The following is a 20,019-nucleotide window of genomic DNA, read 5'->3' on the forward strand; positions in this document are numbered from 1 at the left end:
CATGAATTAGATTACTATATGGAAAAATGACAAGTTTTTCCTCCTCCTTACATTGAAGTCAACAGGATGCAGAAAAATCTATTGTTACTTGTTACTGCTATTTTGCACATTAAAAATAATGGAGATAAGAAAAGTTGGGGTCAAGCTGGGCTTCTATTCTCCAGTCCTTCCCTTTCTCAAGGTTGCTGTGTTACTCTTTCAGGGTAGACTTGAAAAGTATCTGCTGACATTTGGAAAAAATGAGATTCTTTGTTATAAATCATGTAAGCACAGTTCTGCTGCTTTTCTTTTTTTCCTCCAAGAAAGTGAGAAAACAGAAATTTACCAGGTTAAAATGAGATTTAACAGAATCTTTGACAATTAACAGCTCAGTAGTTAGATCATAATTCCGTGCTTCTTTTCTTTCTGGGGAAATAACCATCAACCTTGAAGCTGGAACCTGTTACAAAAGGTAAGGCTGAATTTACGGACTGGGAGTTGGAATATATGTGTGGATGAGTGTTTTTGTTATAATCTTTGGTGACATATATAATTATTACGTAGTTTCCTCCTGCACTTTTCTCATTTTCTTATTCCAACTTTTCTCAGTTCAAGGTATTTTTGTTAGGTAGCTAGTCAAACATGAGTGATGGTGGCGGGGGGTGGGGGGGGTGGACAAAAGAATAGGGGCCCAGTCTAGAGACAGCCAAAAGAACACCCCTATGGCAGTAGAATTCTAGGTAAGCACATGTGTACTGGGCAAAGTTATATAGCAGTGAGGTGTCAGTTAAAATGACCTCACTTGCCAGTCACCTAGGAATGCCTTAGAAATCATTCCATCAAGGCCCAAATGTAAGACAGACATTCTCACTTCTGGCCCCTTTTTGCCCTTCTCGGCCCTTCTTTTTGCCTCTTGTTGTAGTTGTGATTATAGTGCTCTGTTGCAGCTCTCGTAGCTGGAACCATGTGCCTCATTGGAGCATTCTTTGTCTTTCTAAAATATACTTTTAATAAAACTATTAAATCTCAATGACCTATGATTCTTCACTGTGTCATTTGAGGAAGAACCAAGGGAAAATGCTACGTACACATCTATGCCGTTGTTATCCATCTCCTTCCCCCGCTGCCGTTAGGGCGACATTGAACTCCGATCGGCCCCGATGGTGACATTTTCAACTGGCCATTATACTTTTGTGCTCTGAATGATTATAATAGGGCAATGTGGCAGAATGGAAGTGGTTGTGGGAATAGACACATTTTTATTTTAGCTTTGTGTTGTTGCCACCTGCCATATTGAAAACCATTGTCAAGACTGATTCTGATTCAGAACAGGGAATTCGAGTGACAGGGGATGGCCACTGCACTGAGAGAAGGGGATCCTTTGGTGGAGTGTGGAAAGAATTCAACACACACGCCAAAGTGAAAGTCAAAAGGAAAATTTATTAGAAAAGGAGTAACGCTCCATAGAGAGTGTGGTCTCCTCTCAGAGGCAGAGCGTGAGAGGGACCAAGAGAAACCTGGACAGTGAGAGAGACAAAGAGTATCGAGATAAAGACAGTGAGGGACTCTGAGTGTTCGGGTATTCAGTTTATATATCATTCTTAGTTCCTGTGAGTTACAGTTTAAAGACTTTGTTTACCCATCTCATCTGATATGAGCATACAGTGAGTAAGGGAAAGGAGTAGAGCATGTACCATGAAAGTCCTGCTGGCAGTTCCCAGCCTTTAATCTATAGGTTCCCTATGGTTTTAGCCATAGGGAATGAACTATTTTATTTGTGTAGGGCAGCCACTTAAAGACTGTTTTTTCCTGTTTTAGAATTTAGAAGAATTTAGAAGGTAGAAGAAAAAGTATTCATTTTTTTTTAGCCCCCACAATATATTGGATTAAGTATATCAGCAAAGTTAATTTCATCTATTTCTTTTTATCTTTTTAAATGTGGCTACTAGAATATTTAAGATTACATAGGGTGCTTATATTTGTGGCTCACATTACACTTCTATTGGATAGGGCTGATCTAAGGTATTTGTTACAATAGCATGTTCCTATATTCCATTCTCAGAGATCCTGATTGAAGTCTAACATAAGGAAGCAGAAATCTGCATTTTTAAACAAATATCCCAAATGTGATCTAAGAACCAAATTTTGAACAAAATAAAACTGGAGTATGAGTAGTTATAGAAACATACAACTGAGTAATAAGTGAAGAATCTACCTCAGTCCATTCAAGCTATTATAACAAAATACAACAGATGGGGTATCTTATAAACAACAGAAATTTATTTCTTATAAATCCTTAGGCTTGTAGTCGGAGATCGGGGTGCCAATATGGTTGGGTGATGGTTGTCTTCTGAGTTGCAAACTTCTCGTTGTATCCTCATGTAGCAAAAGGGGCAAGGAAGCTCTCTGGGACCTCTTTTGTAAAGATGAGATTCCATTTACGGGGCCTCTGTTCTCATGACTTAATCACCTCCTAAAGGCCCCACACTCTAATACCTTGGCCATTAGGTTTTTTAACATATGAATTGGGGGGTGGGCATAAACATTCAGACTATAACAATGTTTATTTTTATTTTATTATTTTTTTTAACATTTTATTCTTTTATTTTCCCCCTCCCCTCTTCCCTCTTCTTTCTGGTAACCTCTAGTCCATTGTCCATGTCCATGAGTCTCTGTTTGTCCTGTTCATTTGTTGCTTTTAGGTTTATATCCCACATATGTGATATCATGTGATTTTCAACCTTTTCTGTCTGGTTTATTTCGCTTAGCATGATTATCTCGAGGTCCATCCATGTTGTCACAAATGACAGTATTTCATTTCTTCTTATGGCTGAGCAATAGTCCATTGTATATATATATCATAGCTTCATTAGCCAATTATCTACTGTAGGGCACTTCGGTTGCTTCTATGTCCTCGCCACCGAGAATAATGCTGCTATGAACATCGGCGTGAAAATATCTTTTCGAATATTAGTTTTCAAGTCTTTGGGGGTAAATACCCAGTAAAGGGATTGCTGGATCATATGGAGAGTTAATTTTTAGTTTTTTTGGGAACCTCCATACCATTTTCCATAGTGGCTGTATCAATTTGCAGTCCCACCAGCAGTGTATGAGGGTTCCTATTTCTCCACATCCTCTCCAACATTTGTTATTACTTGTCTTATTGATTATAGCCATTCTAACAGATGTGAGATGGTATCTCATTGTGATTTTGATTTGCATGTTCCTAACAGCTAGCGATGTTGAACATCTTTTCATACGTTTGTTGGCCATTTGTATGTCCACTAGGGAGAAGTGTCTGTTCATGTCCTCTGCCCATTTTTTTGATTTGTTGTTATTGAGTTGTATAAATTCTTTGTATATTTTGGATATTAGGCCTTTATTGAAGTTGCTGGTTGCAAATATATTTTCCTATTCGGATGGTTGTCTCTTTACCTTGTTGATGGTTTCTTTTGCTGAGCAGAAGCTTTTTAGTTTGAGGTAGTCCCATTTGTTTATTTTTGCTCTTACTTCCCTTGCTTTTGAGGTCAAATTCATAAAATCCTCTTTAAACCAAGGTCCTTGAGTTTAGTTCCTATGTTTTCTTCTCTGCATTTTATTGCAGACTATAACAGTGTTTAAATAAAGAATAGTAATGGCTATGACAGGAGAACATCCAATGTTTTGTACAATGCTATATTGAGACATTTACTTGAAGGGTGGTGAGTCAAAGTAGGCTTTTTAGAAAATAACCTGTCTTGAATGCTGAAGAAGAGTTATTCAGGTGATGGTGGGGGTCTTCATTTCAAGAAGAAGGATCAGTGCAAAGGTCAGAGATTTGAGGGGGGAAGCTTGGTACACTACAGAACCCCAAATTTATAATATGGTTGAGAAGAAAGAATAGATGTTGGAAAGAATGAGAGATGATTCTAGAAAAAGAGACAGTAGCCAGTCATGAAATACTTATAAAATATGTTAAGGGGTCTGGATTTTATCTTAAGATAATGGAGAAAAAGTGAAGAGATTATAAAGAATGAAGTGGCATTAAAAGATGGATAGTAGGAATATCTGTAGGCAGAGATATGTCAGTTATAAGGTTGTCATGGAACCCAGATATGAGAATATTCCCTTGAAATTAGTGGGTACAAGTGCAAGAAGAAGAAATTTTAAAAATTGAGGAATATTTAAGAAGAAAAATCAATAGGATTTGAGATTGATAGGATATATGAAGATGAGATAGAGGGAGAACTCTAAGATATGAAAATGCTAAAAATATCTAGACTCAGATTAAAATGTACATAGTTAATTAAGACAATAGTTATTAAGATTAAAGTCTCCCCCAGAAAGATGTTTGTGAGAATGAAGGAAATAATATGTATGAAATTTAGGGACTTAAGGTAAAAATTTGTTTGAGGCCTTAATGTCAAGTAAAGCTATGCCTTTCCTTCAGCTTTTGTTTGTTTTTAATCAAAACTGAATTTTATAATTTTGTCTCTTCTTTCTTGTGATGACTTGGAAATGTCAACCCAAATTTATGACCCTAGTTAGACCTATACAAGACAAAATGGTTCAAATATCTGTGCTCCAGTTTTACTAATAGAATTACGTTTTCTTTTCTTAAATTCCTTCGACTCTTACATTCTCAATTAATTTATTCTTTTGTGTTTTATGCAATATTAAACAATCTTCTTGTGTGTGTGTATTTGCACAAAACAAGGTCTAAATAAATATGGAATAATTTGACTTGGGAAAATGATGATATATAATATGAACCAAATATGTAATTATACATTTTTTTAAAACTATGAAAATGAAGAAGCACGATCATAAAATTCCTTAGGAACTACATATTTTGCCTTGCTTAGTCTATGATACTTATCACTAATTTAACAATTGCCTCGCTCTGTTGCATATAGAAGGTTCTTCTAGGCTAGAAGAAAAGGCTCTCTATGGGAGTTTGTATTTGTTTCCTTTTGTATATTGCTTGTCAGATATGAGTTCATAAATTTATTTACTTTTTTTATGATGTGCAGTTCTCAAAGATGCTTTCTATTACCTACAATCACGTGAAATCTAGCTTTCAATAAAAATGCTATCAATCTCTTGTATTGATCTTTCTAAACGGAATGATAAAGTTATGCATTATTTTTTTCATATCTTTGTAGTCACATTGGGAATTTATTTTATATATATAGTAATAGGCCCCGACATTTATATGATAATTTCTATTTATTGCATCCATTATCTTCTACTCCAGTGATTTACAGAGTTCTGGAGAAATTGTTCTGAGGCTTTCTTCCTAAGCTAGGAAAGAGTATATATCCCAAACCAAATTATAAGGTGTTTCCTCAACATTTTTATTGCCACATTTTGAAATTGGTATGGAACATTGTTACAGAGGAGTTGAAATTGGTTCTGTGCTTTTAACTTTTATTTTATTAAAAAAGTATAACCGTTTGTTATGAAGTAATGTGTATGTGTGAAAATTCTAAGATCCTTCTCTGGTTTCTATAACACACTTGTTGCTTACTTCCATCTCCCTGACTATTCCTCTAAGTTTATTTTGCTGACTCTTTTTTCTTCCTCAGCTCTAAACTTGGCATTATCAAAGGCTCAGCCCTTGGAATTTTTTTTTTTTCCTTCTCTATCTACCTACACTATCTCCTTAGGCAATCTGTTATAGTTCTCTAGGTTTAAACACATCTGTATGATGATGACTCCTAAATTTATACCTCCAGTACTAACTTTTTCTTGAGTTTCAGACTTATATCTTCATTTGGCTTTCCCACAGACACCTCAAATGAACAAGTCCAAAAGAGAACTCTAGATTTGCTTTATCTTAAACTTGAGACTTTCCCATCTTTTCTATCTCAAAGTAATCTTGTCTACACCATTGTTCAGACCAGATCTAAAGACTCTTCTTAATCCTTCTGTATATCCATGTTTAAATGATGAAGATAGTGATAACCAACACTTATTGAGTACTATAGTATGTACCAGTCCCTTTTCTAAGGACTTAAATTTTATAAAATAGTCAAAATTATTATCTTCACTTCACAAACAAGAAAACTGAGCTACAAAAATTTGTGTAAACTTGCTCAGTAAGTGGTGGAGCTGAGATCCAATACACGAGAAAGGGCTGTTGGTTCCAGGTCTGAAGTCTAATCAGAATTTGTCCACTTACCTCCTTTCGCTACTAATAATGTAGTCTGTCACAATCCTCTCTACTGGACTACCTCAACATCAACCAGCTTCTACTTGTCCCAATTTAAACCATTTTACAATGTTCTTTTCTTATGTGCGTCAAGTTGAAACACTCCAATAACTTCCCATGGAACTCAAAAAGAAATCTAAGCTCTTCACATATTTCTGCATGATTTGCTCTCTGTCTTCATCTTCACATGAACCATTTTTCTTTCTCTCATCCCCTAGACTCTAGATGCCCAGATATTTTTAGTTTTTGAGAAAACAAAAGTTATTTATACCTCAAAGCCTTTCTACTTGCCAGTCCCTTTGTCTGAAATGATTTTTTTCCCTCAGATTATTTAATGTCCGGTTCTTTCCCCAAATTCAGGTTTCATCTCAATTGTTATCACCTTAGAATCAATGCTCAACCATAACTCCTACCTTCCACTAGCTCACATGCTATCCTGTTATCCTGCTTTGTTTTCAGTAGAGCACTTACTAGCACCTGATAGTACCTTACGGTTTGTTGTCACTGTTTACTGCCTCATCCTTGACTCTGCCTAGATTGTGAAGACTACATTGGCAGGAATTGTCAATAAGCTCACCCCAGTATTGTCAGTTCCAGAATATTGCATCATACAGAGTGTGCACTGAATAAATATTTGTTGTTGAATATGTTTTCTTTTCTTGAGAAGTTGTCCAATGTTGAATAACTGCTACTGCTGCTGCTGCTGTGGCTTTGCGGCCTGGACAAACTGATATCTTTGGCACATCATCCCCAAGGAATTTTCAACTACAGTGAAACAATTTATAATTGCTTTGTCAACTTTTCAAAGATACAGCTCACCAGGGCTGGGACTAAGTCACAGTGAGTGAGGCACTTGCATCAGGTACCAAAAAAACTCCATGATCAAATAAATAATATTTTAATGCATGCCAATATTAAAAATAATACACCATTAAAAACTCAAATTGGCAAACAACGGCCCAAACGAAAGGCTTCTTGCTTTAGTCAATAAAGTTTTAAGCTCATGATGGGCTTTAAGATCTATGAGTAAAGAGATTGTGCTTTGTTCTTCACTCTTTTCCCAATGCCTGCTTAGAATGGTGCTAGAAATATAATAAGCATTCAACAAATGTTTTGTGAATTACTGAATAAATTAATTTTATCTCCAAAGAAAAAAAATTATGACTACCTATCATGAGTAATGTGTTTTTTGCAATGAGCTAAAATAAAGTTTGAGATATGGCCTCTGTCCTCAAGATGGATTTAAAGATTATAAGGTGAATTTAAAATTATAAAACACTAGTCAAGACAAACCTAATCTTTAGCTTTCTGTGCTACTTTGAAGGCTTTTTCTCTGTCTCAATGTCATTGATACATTTTTTGTTTGTTTCCTGGAATCTATCTTTCTTCTTTCTATCTTGCTTTTCTGTACCTAATCTCCTTTCCATTTTCTACTTCCCAGGACTAGTATAATATAATCATATGGAGAATATATAAAAGGGAACAGTAACCAATTTAATTTTCCTTCCTGGAATTAATGCTTCATAGGTCAAAATACTCAGCCCCAGTCCATCAAAGAGAGCTTATTCTTCTAACTTGATCATTTTCTAGTTCTCAACATCCATTCTGATGCTGACATAGCTAAACTCTGCATACTAACCATCTTTAAAGTTGAATCATTTCACTACAGCAGAGGTGATTCGTTGCCTTTACCACTACGTACATTAAGACTTTTTAAAAAATTATTGTATTTGACTTTATATATGTAGATGTACTGAGGGGTCTTTTTAAAAAATCAGATGAAGCCTAAACTTCTCTTAAGTTAGAAGGTAAGCTTGTTATAATTTCCGTTCAGTATTTTATAGGCTGTTCAAATTCTTTGTTTCCTAGCATGGTATTTGACAGCAGAACATCAGGTATAATTATCAACTCAAGGATAAATTAATCCTAACAGCTTTACCTGCTGGGACCCCTTCTTTTGTCACCTCTCTCTGCGATGGAGAAGATGAAATAAATTAATTTCAAAGTATCTAATAACCGTAGAGTTAAAAATCTGCTGAGTCGATAGAGAGGTGAAGTGGGAATATACTGCTCCAGGGAAGATAAATTAACACAATATTTTTCAAAAAATAATTGGAGATATATATATATATATATATATATATATATATATATATATATATATATATATTCCAAAAAATAATTGGAAATATATATATATATATATATATATATATATATATATATATAGAGAGAGAGAGAGAGAGAGAGAGAGAGAGAGAGAGAGAGAGAGAGAGAGAGAGAGTCAGTCTTAAATGGTGCAAATAATATCCTGTAATTATACCTTGGAGATTGTATACTATTATCTTCTTAAAGATAGCTGTCATTGCATTATCTAGAATGGTGAAAAATTAGAAGTAATCTAGATGTCCAACAATAAATAAACAATTGGTAAAAAAAAAAATTGTGATAAACCTGGTAACTGACTCTTAGGGTATACATCAAAATAATACTTTAAATATTTTATTAATCACAGGGAAAATATTCCTAGAAAGAGCCAGGGTACAAAATTATACATCAAATAAGTTTTTCAGTAAGTAAAAAAGAAATTACATAGACAAATTTCACCCAAAGGGAGATTTGCCAAAGAAGTAATAGTGACTGTTTCTGGATGATGAATCTATAGATAATGTTTTTGTTTATAGTTTTCTATATTTTCTACAGTACATATAGGCCTTTTAATAATTGGGAGAAACAAACTGTTTTTATAAGTGCAGGGGCTCCTCCTTCAATTTGGGATTATTCTCTGGAGTTCTGTTCCAGTTATGACTGCATCCAGAACTTTAGGATTTCTCAGCTACCTAATAAACCAGAGAGCAGGATAATCTGGACACTTTATCCAGAATTTGGCTTGAGCTACTGTGTTTATCACGTGGTCCTCCTATGCCTGAGCAACTATTGTGGGGTTTATGAGCCCTGGAAGAGATAGCAAGTTAGAGTTGGAATTAGCTGCATTTTGATTTTCGTTATACAGATGTGGCTTTCATTGATTTTTATGGGAGATTTGTGCACATAATAGAGAGGAAAATGTCACTGATTTGTTTTAATTTAGCTTGAGCAGTAACCCTTTACTAATGTGACTTCTTCTAAAAGAGGCAATTGGCTCTTATTTTAGTGTTTTTAGCCACGGAAAGCATTGGCTTAGGTTCTTCTGGTCTTTTATTCTTATAGAACCCCTGTATGTACATACATAATAAATTTGCTTATTTTCTCCTCTTAATCTGTCTCATGTCAATTTGATTATTAGACCAGCCGTAAGAATTTTGAAGGTTAGAAGAAAAATTACTTTTCCTCCCCCTCAATTCAAAGGAGCTTCCTCAGTGATTAAAATGGGGAGAATCTCATGGTGACTTAAGTTAGACATGTAGAAAAAATGAGAGATGAATTCTTGTTGGGTTAGTTAATGGTTATTTTTGGCTTTTTTTGCTTGCTGCTTATTGCTGCCTGACCTAGTCTATCTTGACTGGTACTGAAATCTGTAACTATGATTGGAGTACCCTAAATTATGTCATGTTGGTTTAATGGTCAATTAAAAGTTTTTCTTTTTTCTCTGCCCATCTTATGTTTTCCAGCTTGAGCCCAATAAATTAGAGTGACAAAAGACAGATTAATAAGAGAAAAACTAATAGCAGTTGATTATCATGTATTGCACATACACATGGGAGCACTCAGTGATGAGTAAGTAAATCAAAAGGGTGGTTAAAACTTGGGCTTATAAAGTATCTTAACAAAAGAACAATACATTTTTAGAGAAATGACAAGACCAAGGAAAAGACCTTGAGTTTCTAGGGTGGCAAGTTGTGTGAAGATAAATATGTGGGTGAACTAATGGAATATAAGGGCTAGTTAGTAAGTTTTGTTATGTAGATTCCTCTAGTGACATAACTGGATTGGTAAGGATCTAGAGTTTTTTTCTGGTGAATAGCTTCTGTCCTCTTGGTAGGAAGGAAAGGAAGGACATCTTTAAAAAGTTTATGTCCTACTTTTAGGCAAATAGAAGAAGAGCAGAGAGCATTTTTTTTTTTTATCTGCTTCTTTTTAATTGCCTTAAGTTCAAAATAATCCTTGTGTCTAAGTGACATATTTTGGGCTATCATATATTAATGTATACTAATAATGTATATCACAAAGATAGTTATTCTGAAACACTATTTTAGAAATAAATGTATCTTTTAGTTATATGCCATTTAATAATGGAAAATATTTTCATTTTAACCCAGAAACAAAAATAGAAACATAAATAAGCAAAAAAACCATCTCTATCACAGCATTTTTTTTTTTTTTTTTTTTTTTACAGTTTTTAAAGCTAGATCTGATTTACTTTTGTTATACTTATGAGAGGATTTTATTTTTTCCTGGAACACTATTTCACTACTCAACAGAGAAACAATGCCTTTTGAAGTTAGAGCTAATTTTTGAGTTTGACACAAGATGCTTCATTTTGAGAAAAATATTACAAAAACAGAATAGAAATTTGCATCTTTTAAATATAGCTCTTTGTAGCTGTTTGCTCCATACTTTATCAATTTTAAGGAAATGAAAGAAATTAGACTTTCTATAGCAATCAGAAAATTTGTTTATACACAGCTGCAAATTATGTTTGAGAAAACAGGAACCATTTCATCAGAAGCTATATTTTACAAATAGCACATTTTCCTAGAGTTTAGCTGAAACATTAATATTTTTTTCTGTAAACACGTATTTTTTTTTTCTGTAAAAATGCATCGAAGGGGTCATTAACAGGAAATTATTTCCCTAAATTAAATCTCTTGGATAAAGTGTAACTTCAGGTTCTTGGGAGGTGGATTTTGATAACCAGGATTAATTAATTTCTCAGTGAAGGACATTTTTGCCCAAGGAATACTAACTACTGAATATGAAGTATGGATTTTAGAGGTAAACCTTCTACGTGAAGCTCCATTGGCACATTCCAAATCATCCAGACATGATTTATATGGGGCTTTTAGTCACAGTTGTCTTTGGAAACTACATTTCAAGTGGGAGTTGAAAATAAAGCTCAAGATTTTCCCCTTAGGAGCACTACAAAGCAGAGAGGAGATACAATAAAGAAATAAGAAACCAGGTCTGGGATCACGGGACTTAGTCCTGCTATTAAATGCCTTTCTTTATCTTACCTGTAAAATGAATGAATTGTATTATATGGTCTCTATAGTTCCCTTGAGCTCTAGTTTTATGACTATGAAACAAATAAGGTAGAAACTGTAATAATAATAAAAAAAGATCTTTATGCTATAAGTTGAAAATGAAACTATGAGAAGAGTTGTATGTTGAAAAACTTTGACTTCACCATGGATGCTTCTTATTAGAATTATTTGGTAATTCTTAGAATTAGTTTGTACCACTGGTGTTGATTACATTAAAACAATTACCTTAAGTTTAATTAATTCATTCTACAGCAAGAGAAAGCAAGAAATACCCCACTCAGATAAATGAAAAGGAATAAAGGCAATAGGGCCAAATATTAAAAACAAATCCTTAATTTAAGAGATTTTTCAATGGATCAATTTTGTAAATAAAACTAACACTCTTTGACTTGATTTAATATAAGAGACCTAAGGGTAGAAAGAATCTACCTCATTGTCTAGAGTAGACACATTAGAATTAAAAATATATATATGTCTGTTTAGGAGTCTGGCCATGATTTGTTTAGGGTGGAATTTTGTGACCTGAATAAAGAGTTGATGGTTATTATACTCAGTGTGAGTATAAACTAAATAGATTCTTCATATAGGTGACACAGAAAATGTTTACAGTATTTGTCTTCATGTATACAACTTGTTTGTATCCCTGAAAAGAAAAAAGCCTTATTCTCCCTGTAAAACTTTTAATACTCTGAACTAACCTCTAATATTGTCTTCCTTTCTCCCTCTGTTATTAGGCTGCTCTAGCTGTGAGCTCTCTAATCATGGTACTTCTCTGCCACCAGGATGCATTCCCTTAGGAATGATTTGCTATCCTTCTTATGAATTGTACATCTGAACCCATATACAGTTGGAACCTTTTAATATGTAAAGTGCTTGAAATGGAATAATCCCAGGTGAGTTTCCATCATGTCCCCTTACTGCAAGTGGAGGTCTTATTTTTAAGCTCTTCAAGTGTAGTTTCTTTTATTAAGTTCCCTGGGTATGCTTAATAAATAATGATGAAGGTTTTAAAATCTTATATTACAAATGAAAAGTCAGAAGTGTTTTGACTGATGTGGATTAACAAGTTATCTAGTGAGTCCACCTTTATCCTCAGGTTCCCTGCAGAGTATATCCAGTTTGACCTGAGGTGTAATATCAGGTGAGCAGATAAAATGAGCATATCCATTCAGCACAGGATGGAAGAAATAGATCTTTCTGAAAACAGTAAAAGTGTTCATGAATTAAGGGATTTTAGTTGTTAATGGGAAGAAACAGAAAAATGTGTGATGGTACAACTATGGAATGTACATCATTTGTATGATAGTAATTACTTGTTTTATAAAATAAAATTGGGAATGAATATTGTGATGTTATTTAAAGATAACTCTTTTCATGTGAAAAGTGAAAACAGGAAAAAATAACCTGCAGACCATACTGCATGAGTATAAAATTAAATTTTAAAAGACTGAACTCCCTATAAGTAAAGCATTCTGCTGTATACCGTAGTAGAAGACTTCATGGGCAGAAAGCTGTGCATGATATTCAAGAAGCTTATAGTGCAAGGTCAGGGTTGGGATAAGATGGGGAAAAGGATGAAAATAAAATAAACAAATATATTTATTTCAAGTTCGATTAAGTTTTTTATCACCAAAATAATGTAATGCAGTGGATATTCTAAGGAGAAAGAGACTACATATAGACAGGAGAATTAGAGAAAACTTTGCTAAGGATTTACAAGTGAATACATTTTTAACAGACCAAAAATAGAGGTAGAGATGGCAGCATTTTAGACATAGGAATCAACTCTCTTTCATTCTTCAATAACAAATTGTTAAGCATCTACTGCATAACTGCCTTGGGCAGAAAATGGCACCTTAAAATGAATAAACATGACTTCTGACTTCTAGAAACTTCCAATACCAGAAGACTCGTCTGGTGTCTGTGTTCCAGGAGGGGTCTTTTCTGTTAATTGGAGATCTATGCTGTTAGAGTGGTTCTCTGAGTAATCCCAGTGGGGAAAAAAAATTCTTCCAATTCTCACTGATGAACTCTTCATAAAATAATTGGGAACTTCTCAACCTTTCTTTCTAATTTATGTCCTGACTCATCAGTTTGGCTCAGAACCAATTACATTCACTGATGGAGATGTATAATGGGAAGGAGATGTTATGAAAGTAGATTTTTTTTTTACAAAAGCGTGAGCCAGGTATATATTCTTTCAGTTTTGACTTCCCTTTCTTCTCACTTCTCCTTTCTTTCTCTAGAGTCCTGTTTTCAGGCCCATGAAGACTGGTACACTGCCACCTCGCAGGAAGTTCCACTTTTCAGTGAAGGAGAAGGTTCTGTCTCCTTCTGAAGGTTCTAGTAGCTTGTGAAGGAAAGAGACTGATACTCTTTTTATGTTCAGGATATTTTAGTCAGCTCAGGCTGCTGAAACAAAATACCATATTAAGTGTCTCACCCAGCAAACGTTTTTCCCCCCACAGATTTCTGGAGGCTAAGGAGTCCATCGTCAAGGTACTGGCAAATGTGGTATCTGGTGAGGGCCTGCTCCCTGACTTGTAGATGACGCCTTCTTGTTGTATCCTTACATGGCAGAGCAGAGACTGGAAGCAAGCTCTTGTATCTCTTTTTGTGAGGGCACTAATCCTATTTGAGAGGGCTCTAACTTCATGGCCTAAATACCTCCCAAAGGCCACACCTCCTACTACCACCATGTTGGAGGTTAGGAATTCAATGTGTGAATTTGCAGGAGGGACACATGTGTTCCATAACACAGGCTCTGATGACTCCAAGGGTGGAGTGGAGCATTAGCAGGCTTCAGTCCTGTGGGTAAAGGCGACGCTGTGACCTTAATTACATTGATGTTTCCTTCCAGCTATCTGAAAAGAGAGCATATTTTTTCAGTCTGGGCATCCATTTTTTTTTTTCCCTCAAGAAAAATTAGTCTCCTCTGATATATGGAAAAGAGACTTTCCCTGCTGGCATGATTCAGCCCTGCCCTTTGTGAAATAACTTTGTAAATATTGTGATGGGAGCATTGGGCCCTTGGCTCTTTTTTTTTTGTGCTTTTTGATTCCAAATCTCTCCTGATAGATGTGTACACACATTTGTGTGTAAATCTGTGTAAGTATATGAGGAGGTCAGTTTCTTCCTGAAAATATTAATATAGTAAAAGTGTTAAAAGAAAGCTAGTATGTCTTTTATTAGAAATAAAAGTTTATTGGAAATAAACTTGATTATATGATACATGAATTTGCCATCAAGTAGCTATCTATTAAGAGATTATAAAGAAAAAAAAAGAGATTGTACTGCATAAATTGCATAGTGTATAGGTAGACTGTGCAACTTGCTATCAAGATAAGACCCAAGGGATCAGTTAGCCATCACTTTTAAAATGAGGTTTAGTTGCTATCCAGGTTACAAGTACATCTAATGCAAATAATTATGTAGAGAAATTTTTCTGAAAAAGGGATTTTAAATGGTGTACCCTATATATAGTTCCACACCATTTTACTCCCCCGGGAAAGATGACATTTGTTTTAGGGAGGTAGATTTGAATAAATTTGCCTCTTTGTGAGGCTAATTAGTATGCAGAGTTTCATCCAAGAAAAGCTAATTTCACTCCTATAATTTTAACTCTCTTGGAAAGTGTTGGGGTTTATACTTCAATTGTTCAGGTAGCCTCCTATCTTTCTTTTGACTGATGAATAAATACTAACACTTTTTTATTAGAGTCACAGCCCTGCTCTTTGTATCAGTGAATTCCATAGCTGTAGGTGCTGGCTTCCTACCTTAGGTGTAGATTACAAAGTCTGTGTAACCCCAGTGACTCTCTTGGCTTCCAGGTCTATCCACAAAGGTGCCTTCTCTCCTTTGTCTCTATTCCCTTTGTCAAGGGCTCCCCTGATTCTCCTATTGCCTTTCTGCTTTGTGGACCTCTGAGACCACCCACACATTTGATGATTTGCTGGAAGGATTCACAGATTTTCAGCATCATATTTACAGTTAAGATTTATTATAGCAGCACAGTAAGGATACACAGCCAAATCAATAAAGGAAAAAAACACATCAGACAGAGTCTGGAGAAATCGTGTGCAGGCTTTCTATGCCCTCTCCCTCCTGCGAGGGTTCGTACACAGCACATTCTCCCTATAGCAGTAGGAATACATCTACATGTGTGCAATATGTCTGCCCAGGGAAGGCTGTTTGTGATCAGGGTTTTTCACTGCGGGCTAATTACAGAAGCATGCATGCCCACGAAAATTCCAGACTCTGAGACAGAAATAGAGTGTTCATCATAAAAGAAACACTGCTTCTATAAACCGTCTGAGCAGGCTGACACAGTAGTCAGACCTCACCTTAGTAAACGTTTTAAAAGCCGAGTTCCCAGATGCCAGCCAAAGGCCGATCTTGAAAGTCAGAACCAAAGAGAACAGTCTCAGGGCAGTTGTTAGCTCTTTCTTGCAAACTTTCTTGCTTCAGTTGTGTGTTGCTTTGAAATCAATAGTTAATTAAGTTTTGAGTCCCGAAGACATGTTTGATGCCTGTCTGTTAACTTCCCTGATCCTCAGTTTTCTCATCTGGAAAAATGGGTTTGGAATCCAGCTACCAGCGATTTGGCACAAAGCAATTTAACTCAAAGCAATTTGTTATAAAGTAGGTTGGTTGGTATGACAATTTTATGTGAAATGAGTACCTTCTGAAAATTAGTTCAGGAAGGTTACATTAAAGTGCTTTGTAAAATATAAATTGAAATGCTCTCCAAAGTATTATTTATTATTCCTATCTTTTTGGCTCCTCGCATAGTAGACCATGGCCTTCTCCAGGCAGTTCCCAGCTCTTGTGTGTGCTCTGAGTACTGGGACGCTCTGGGTGGGCAGAAGCGCTGCTGCAGGAAGGCTGCGGTGTGACCTTTGTGGAGACACTGATAGCACTTTGTGTCTCTCCTGTTTCACTTTAGAAATGACACAAAGGAAACATCTGATCTCACTTTACAGCATAGAAGTTAGAAACACAGATTTTAAAACAGATGGCTTAGGCTTGAATCCTAATGCTTCCACTGACTGGCTTTGTTATTCTGGGCAAACAACTTAAAATGCTCTGAGCCTCAGCTTCCTTATCTATGAGACAAGATAAAAGCACCAATACCACTGGGTTGTCCTGAGCTTTAAATGAGCTGATACATATAAAGTACTTAGAATAGTGTCTGGCACTTGGTAAGTAACTATAAATATTTACTATTATTATAATTAACCTTATTGACATCTTCAACATTGTTTTGTGTAATAGAAAGAAAATAGACTTTTGAGTCAAGGAGATCTGGATTTCATTCCTGGCTCATTATTATCTGTATGACTTCGGGAAAGTTACTCAACCTCTCCAAACTCTTTTCTCCTTAAATAAGAAAATGGGAATGATCTTTGGTAGTGTGGTGTGTGTGTGTGTGTGTGTGTGTGTGTGTGTTTGGAATTAGAAATACTATAAATAAAGCAGTCAGTATATAGTACATACTTACGAAATTATTATTGTTCGCTGATTAATTTTGTAACTATTTATAGAGTGCCTATTATGTCTCAGGCATTATTCTGGACTTTGGAGAGATGGTGTTAAATAAGACATGTCCCTGCTGCTTGCTGCTTACTTTAGAGTGAGGAACAACGCATGATAGATAGATGAACCCATACATACATAATCTAATTCCAGAGAGGGATGAGTGCAATGAGATGGAAAGCCCCGTTGTGATGGTAAAGCCAGGGTGAGGCATGGAGAGGATTGGAGGCTGAGATGGTTTTGGATAGGGGGAAGAAGAATGGCCTTAATGAGGAGGTGACATTTCTAGAGAGACTGGAATAAAGATAATTGGAAAGAATCTCAAAGTCCTGGGAGGAAAAGTGTTGCAGGCAGAGGGAATAGCAAAGGTAAAACCCTGAGCTAGAAGAGAGCTAGCATGAGTGAAGAACAGTAAAACATCCAAAGTGGCAGGAGAGTGGTAAGCAATGAGGGAAGAACGGGATCAGAGAGACAGGCAGGGGATAGGTTGGTCAGAGCTATTTAGGCTATTTAGGGAAAAATGTTAGGTTTTCTTTTAAGAAGAAGGAGGAGCCCTTGTAGAGTGTGTAGAGTGGAAAAAATATTTCTTCTTCTCTTCTAGGTTCTTTGGCTGGTCTAATAATTAAATCCACAGACTAATAGAAGAAAAGGAAATTTAATTATGTACATACAGGAGCCCCAAAGATATGAGACTCAAAGGGCTGCTAAGCCTTGGTAATTGAGGCTTATATACTGTCCTGAGCTAAGGAGAAGAGTAGGGGCCTGGGAATACATACACAGGGGAGGAAGGCCAGAGAGGAGACCTTTAGAAAACAAAGGTTGCCTTGTTAAGAAGATAATAGCTGTTTTCCTGGTAGAGGTCCCCTTCCCTATGTAAATTTAGGTAGTTGAAGGGGAGGTAAAGAGCTTTTCCTGAATCTGCTGGGTTTTAAAAATAATCCTCACACCAAAGTGACATATTTTGGGGTAGTAAATTCTGGTCCCCTACACATGTAAATGGAAAATCCATAATTCGATTTTCATTTAAAAGCTCCATCACTAGCAGGTTAGGTTGGCTATGTTGGAACCAGGGTGATCAGATAAGAGTCTCTTTCAGAAAATGACGGTGGCCAAGACTGAGTAGTAGAGATGAAGTGGCTGAGATTGTATGATTGCAAATATTATTACTGGTATTATTTATTTTTGCTTGTAATTTTTTCTAATATCGTTAGCATAAAACAACTTTCATTTCACTCAGAGCAACACAAATGCATGTTAACCTTTCTCAAAATAATATTTTTGAAGAGGTTCTTTCATATTTTAGAAAGGTAAATGTCATAAAGGAAAAAATTTATGAAGTGGCCTTATTTTATTCTCCTCACAGCTATATGAGCGTAGGGCTTATTACTTTTGTGATTTCTCATATTTCTTCATTATAAAATCCTCAAACAATTTAGAAGAGGAAGGAGCATAAACATCTTGAGTGTCATATATTTGATGATGATTCTGAAACTGTCTCATCAACTTGTCTTTGCTGGCTATAGAGTTTTCCTTTAGGACTTCTGTTTCCTGTCCCTTTAATGATATATTGAATTTCCCCAGAGTAGGTATGAAAGCTCAGTCGTCAGGGTGGTTTTGGTGTTTTGTGCAGGTTGTTGCTTACCTACCCTGTTCAGATGTTTTTCTTTTGTCAGCATTTGATTGGATTCTTTCATCTGTGATTCTGTGTCTATATTAAACTCCATTTGCTTCTCTGTCCCTCCTAAAGACTTTATTATGTAGAGGAAAAAAGCCTATGTCCTTTAGTAATAATTTTCTGGTTTTTTTGGAGAGGTAGTCTTGTCACCACCCCAATGCAGGGGGGTGGGAGAGAGATAACAGAGCAGAAGTGTAGTTAGCATTTTCCCTTGGTTCTTCCTCAATGACACAGTGAAGAATCACAGGCCATTGAGATTTAGCAAAGATTTATTAAAAGTATATTTTAGAAAGACAGAGAATGCCCCAAGGAGGTACATGATCCTAGAGCCACAAGGGGGCCACAAAAAGGCCACAAAAAGAGAGCCCAAAAGTGGGAATGTCTGCCTTATATTTGGGCCGTGATGGGGTGTTTCCAAAGGCATTCCTCAGTGACTGGCAAGTGAGATAATTTTGATTGACACCTGGCTGCTATATAACTCTTTGCCTAGTGTGCATGTGCTTACCCAGAATTCAGTCTGTTATAATTAGACTCATGAACTATTATAATTAAGCTTAAATTGTAGGCAAATTAGAGTAGTACCTTCAGTGCAGGCATCTGTAGCCAGACTTGGCCAGCTAAGACTATGACCCTCCTGTCCTTTGTCTCTGGGGATGCAGGAGGAATTTCCTAACTACCGATAAGGTGTTCTTTGGGTGGTCTGGTCTCTAGGCTGGGTCCCTATTCCTTTGTTCCCCCTGTCACACATGTCTGACTAGCTACCTAACAGTCTCTAGTAATGCTTCAGAATAAAGAATATTTAGAGTTGGTTAACATGTGCTGGGTCACTGCATAAAGGGCTGGTCAGAAAAATGGTTCACCGTGTTGCCATGTAGGAATAAAGTTCAAGAAAACCTCTAAAGGCCCAAACAGATCACTTGGATAATAATAAAAACTCACTCTTTAATGTCATATATTTACCCAAAGGCAGGAAAATATGGAAATATATATGCATGTACTTCAGAAAACTCTGAGAATGTGGTGAACTGAAATAATTTTCTTTCAAGAAGCAACAGACTCCCATCTAATCAGAGGAAGAAAAAGCAGAGGGTTTTTTTTTGTTTCTTTGAAGGAACCGCTGAAAGTTAAAGCTTAGTGCTTGCTCTGCCAGTACTTTGTAATACATTTGCCAAGTCGCTTCTCCTCTATGGGCCTCGTTTGTAAAATAAAAGTTAGATAAAAAGATTTTTAAGGTTCCTTTCATCATACATAGCCCTAGAAGTGGGCTAATGGCTTTTCTATTGCTATTTACATTAATATCTCCTGCTATTCCTGAACTTGGTTATTATTATTAAATAACTCATTTAAAAGTAAATTTTGTCTCTTTTTGTCTTAAAACCTGTTAGAAATGTTTAAAAATATATTTTTTTTTGACTAGAACTTGGTTTTAATGA

The sequence above is a fragment of the Pteropus vampyrus genome, unplaced genomic scaffold, assembly GCF_000151845.1.
Source record: "Pteropus vampyrus isolate Shadow unplaced genomic scaffold, Pvam_2.0 Scaffold12, whole genome shotgun sequence".
Lineage (NCBI taxonomy): Eukaryota > Metazoa > Chordata > Mammalia > Chiroptera > Pteropodidae > Pteropus > Pteropus vampyrus.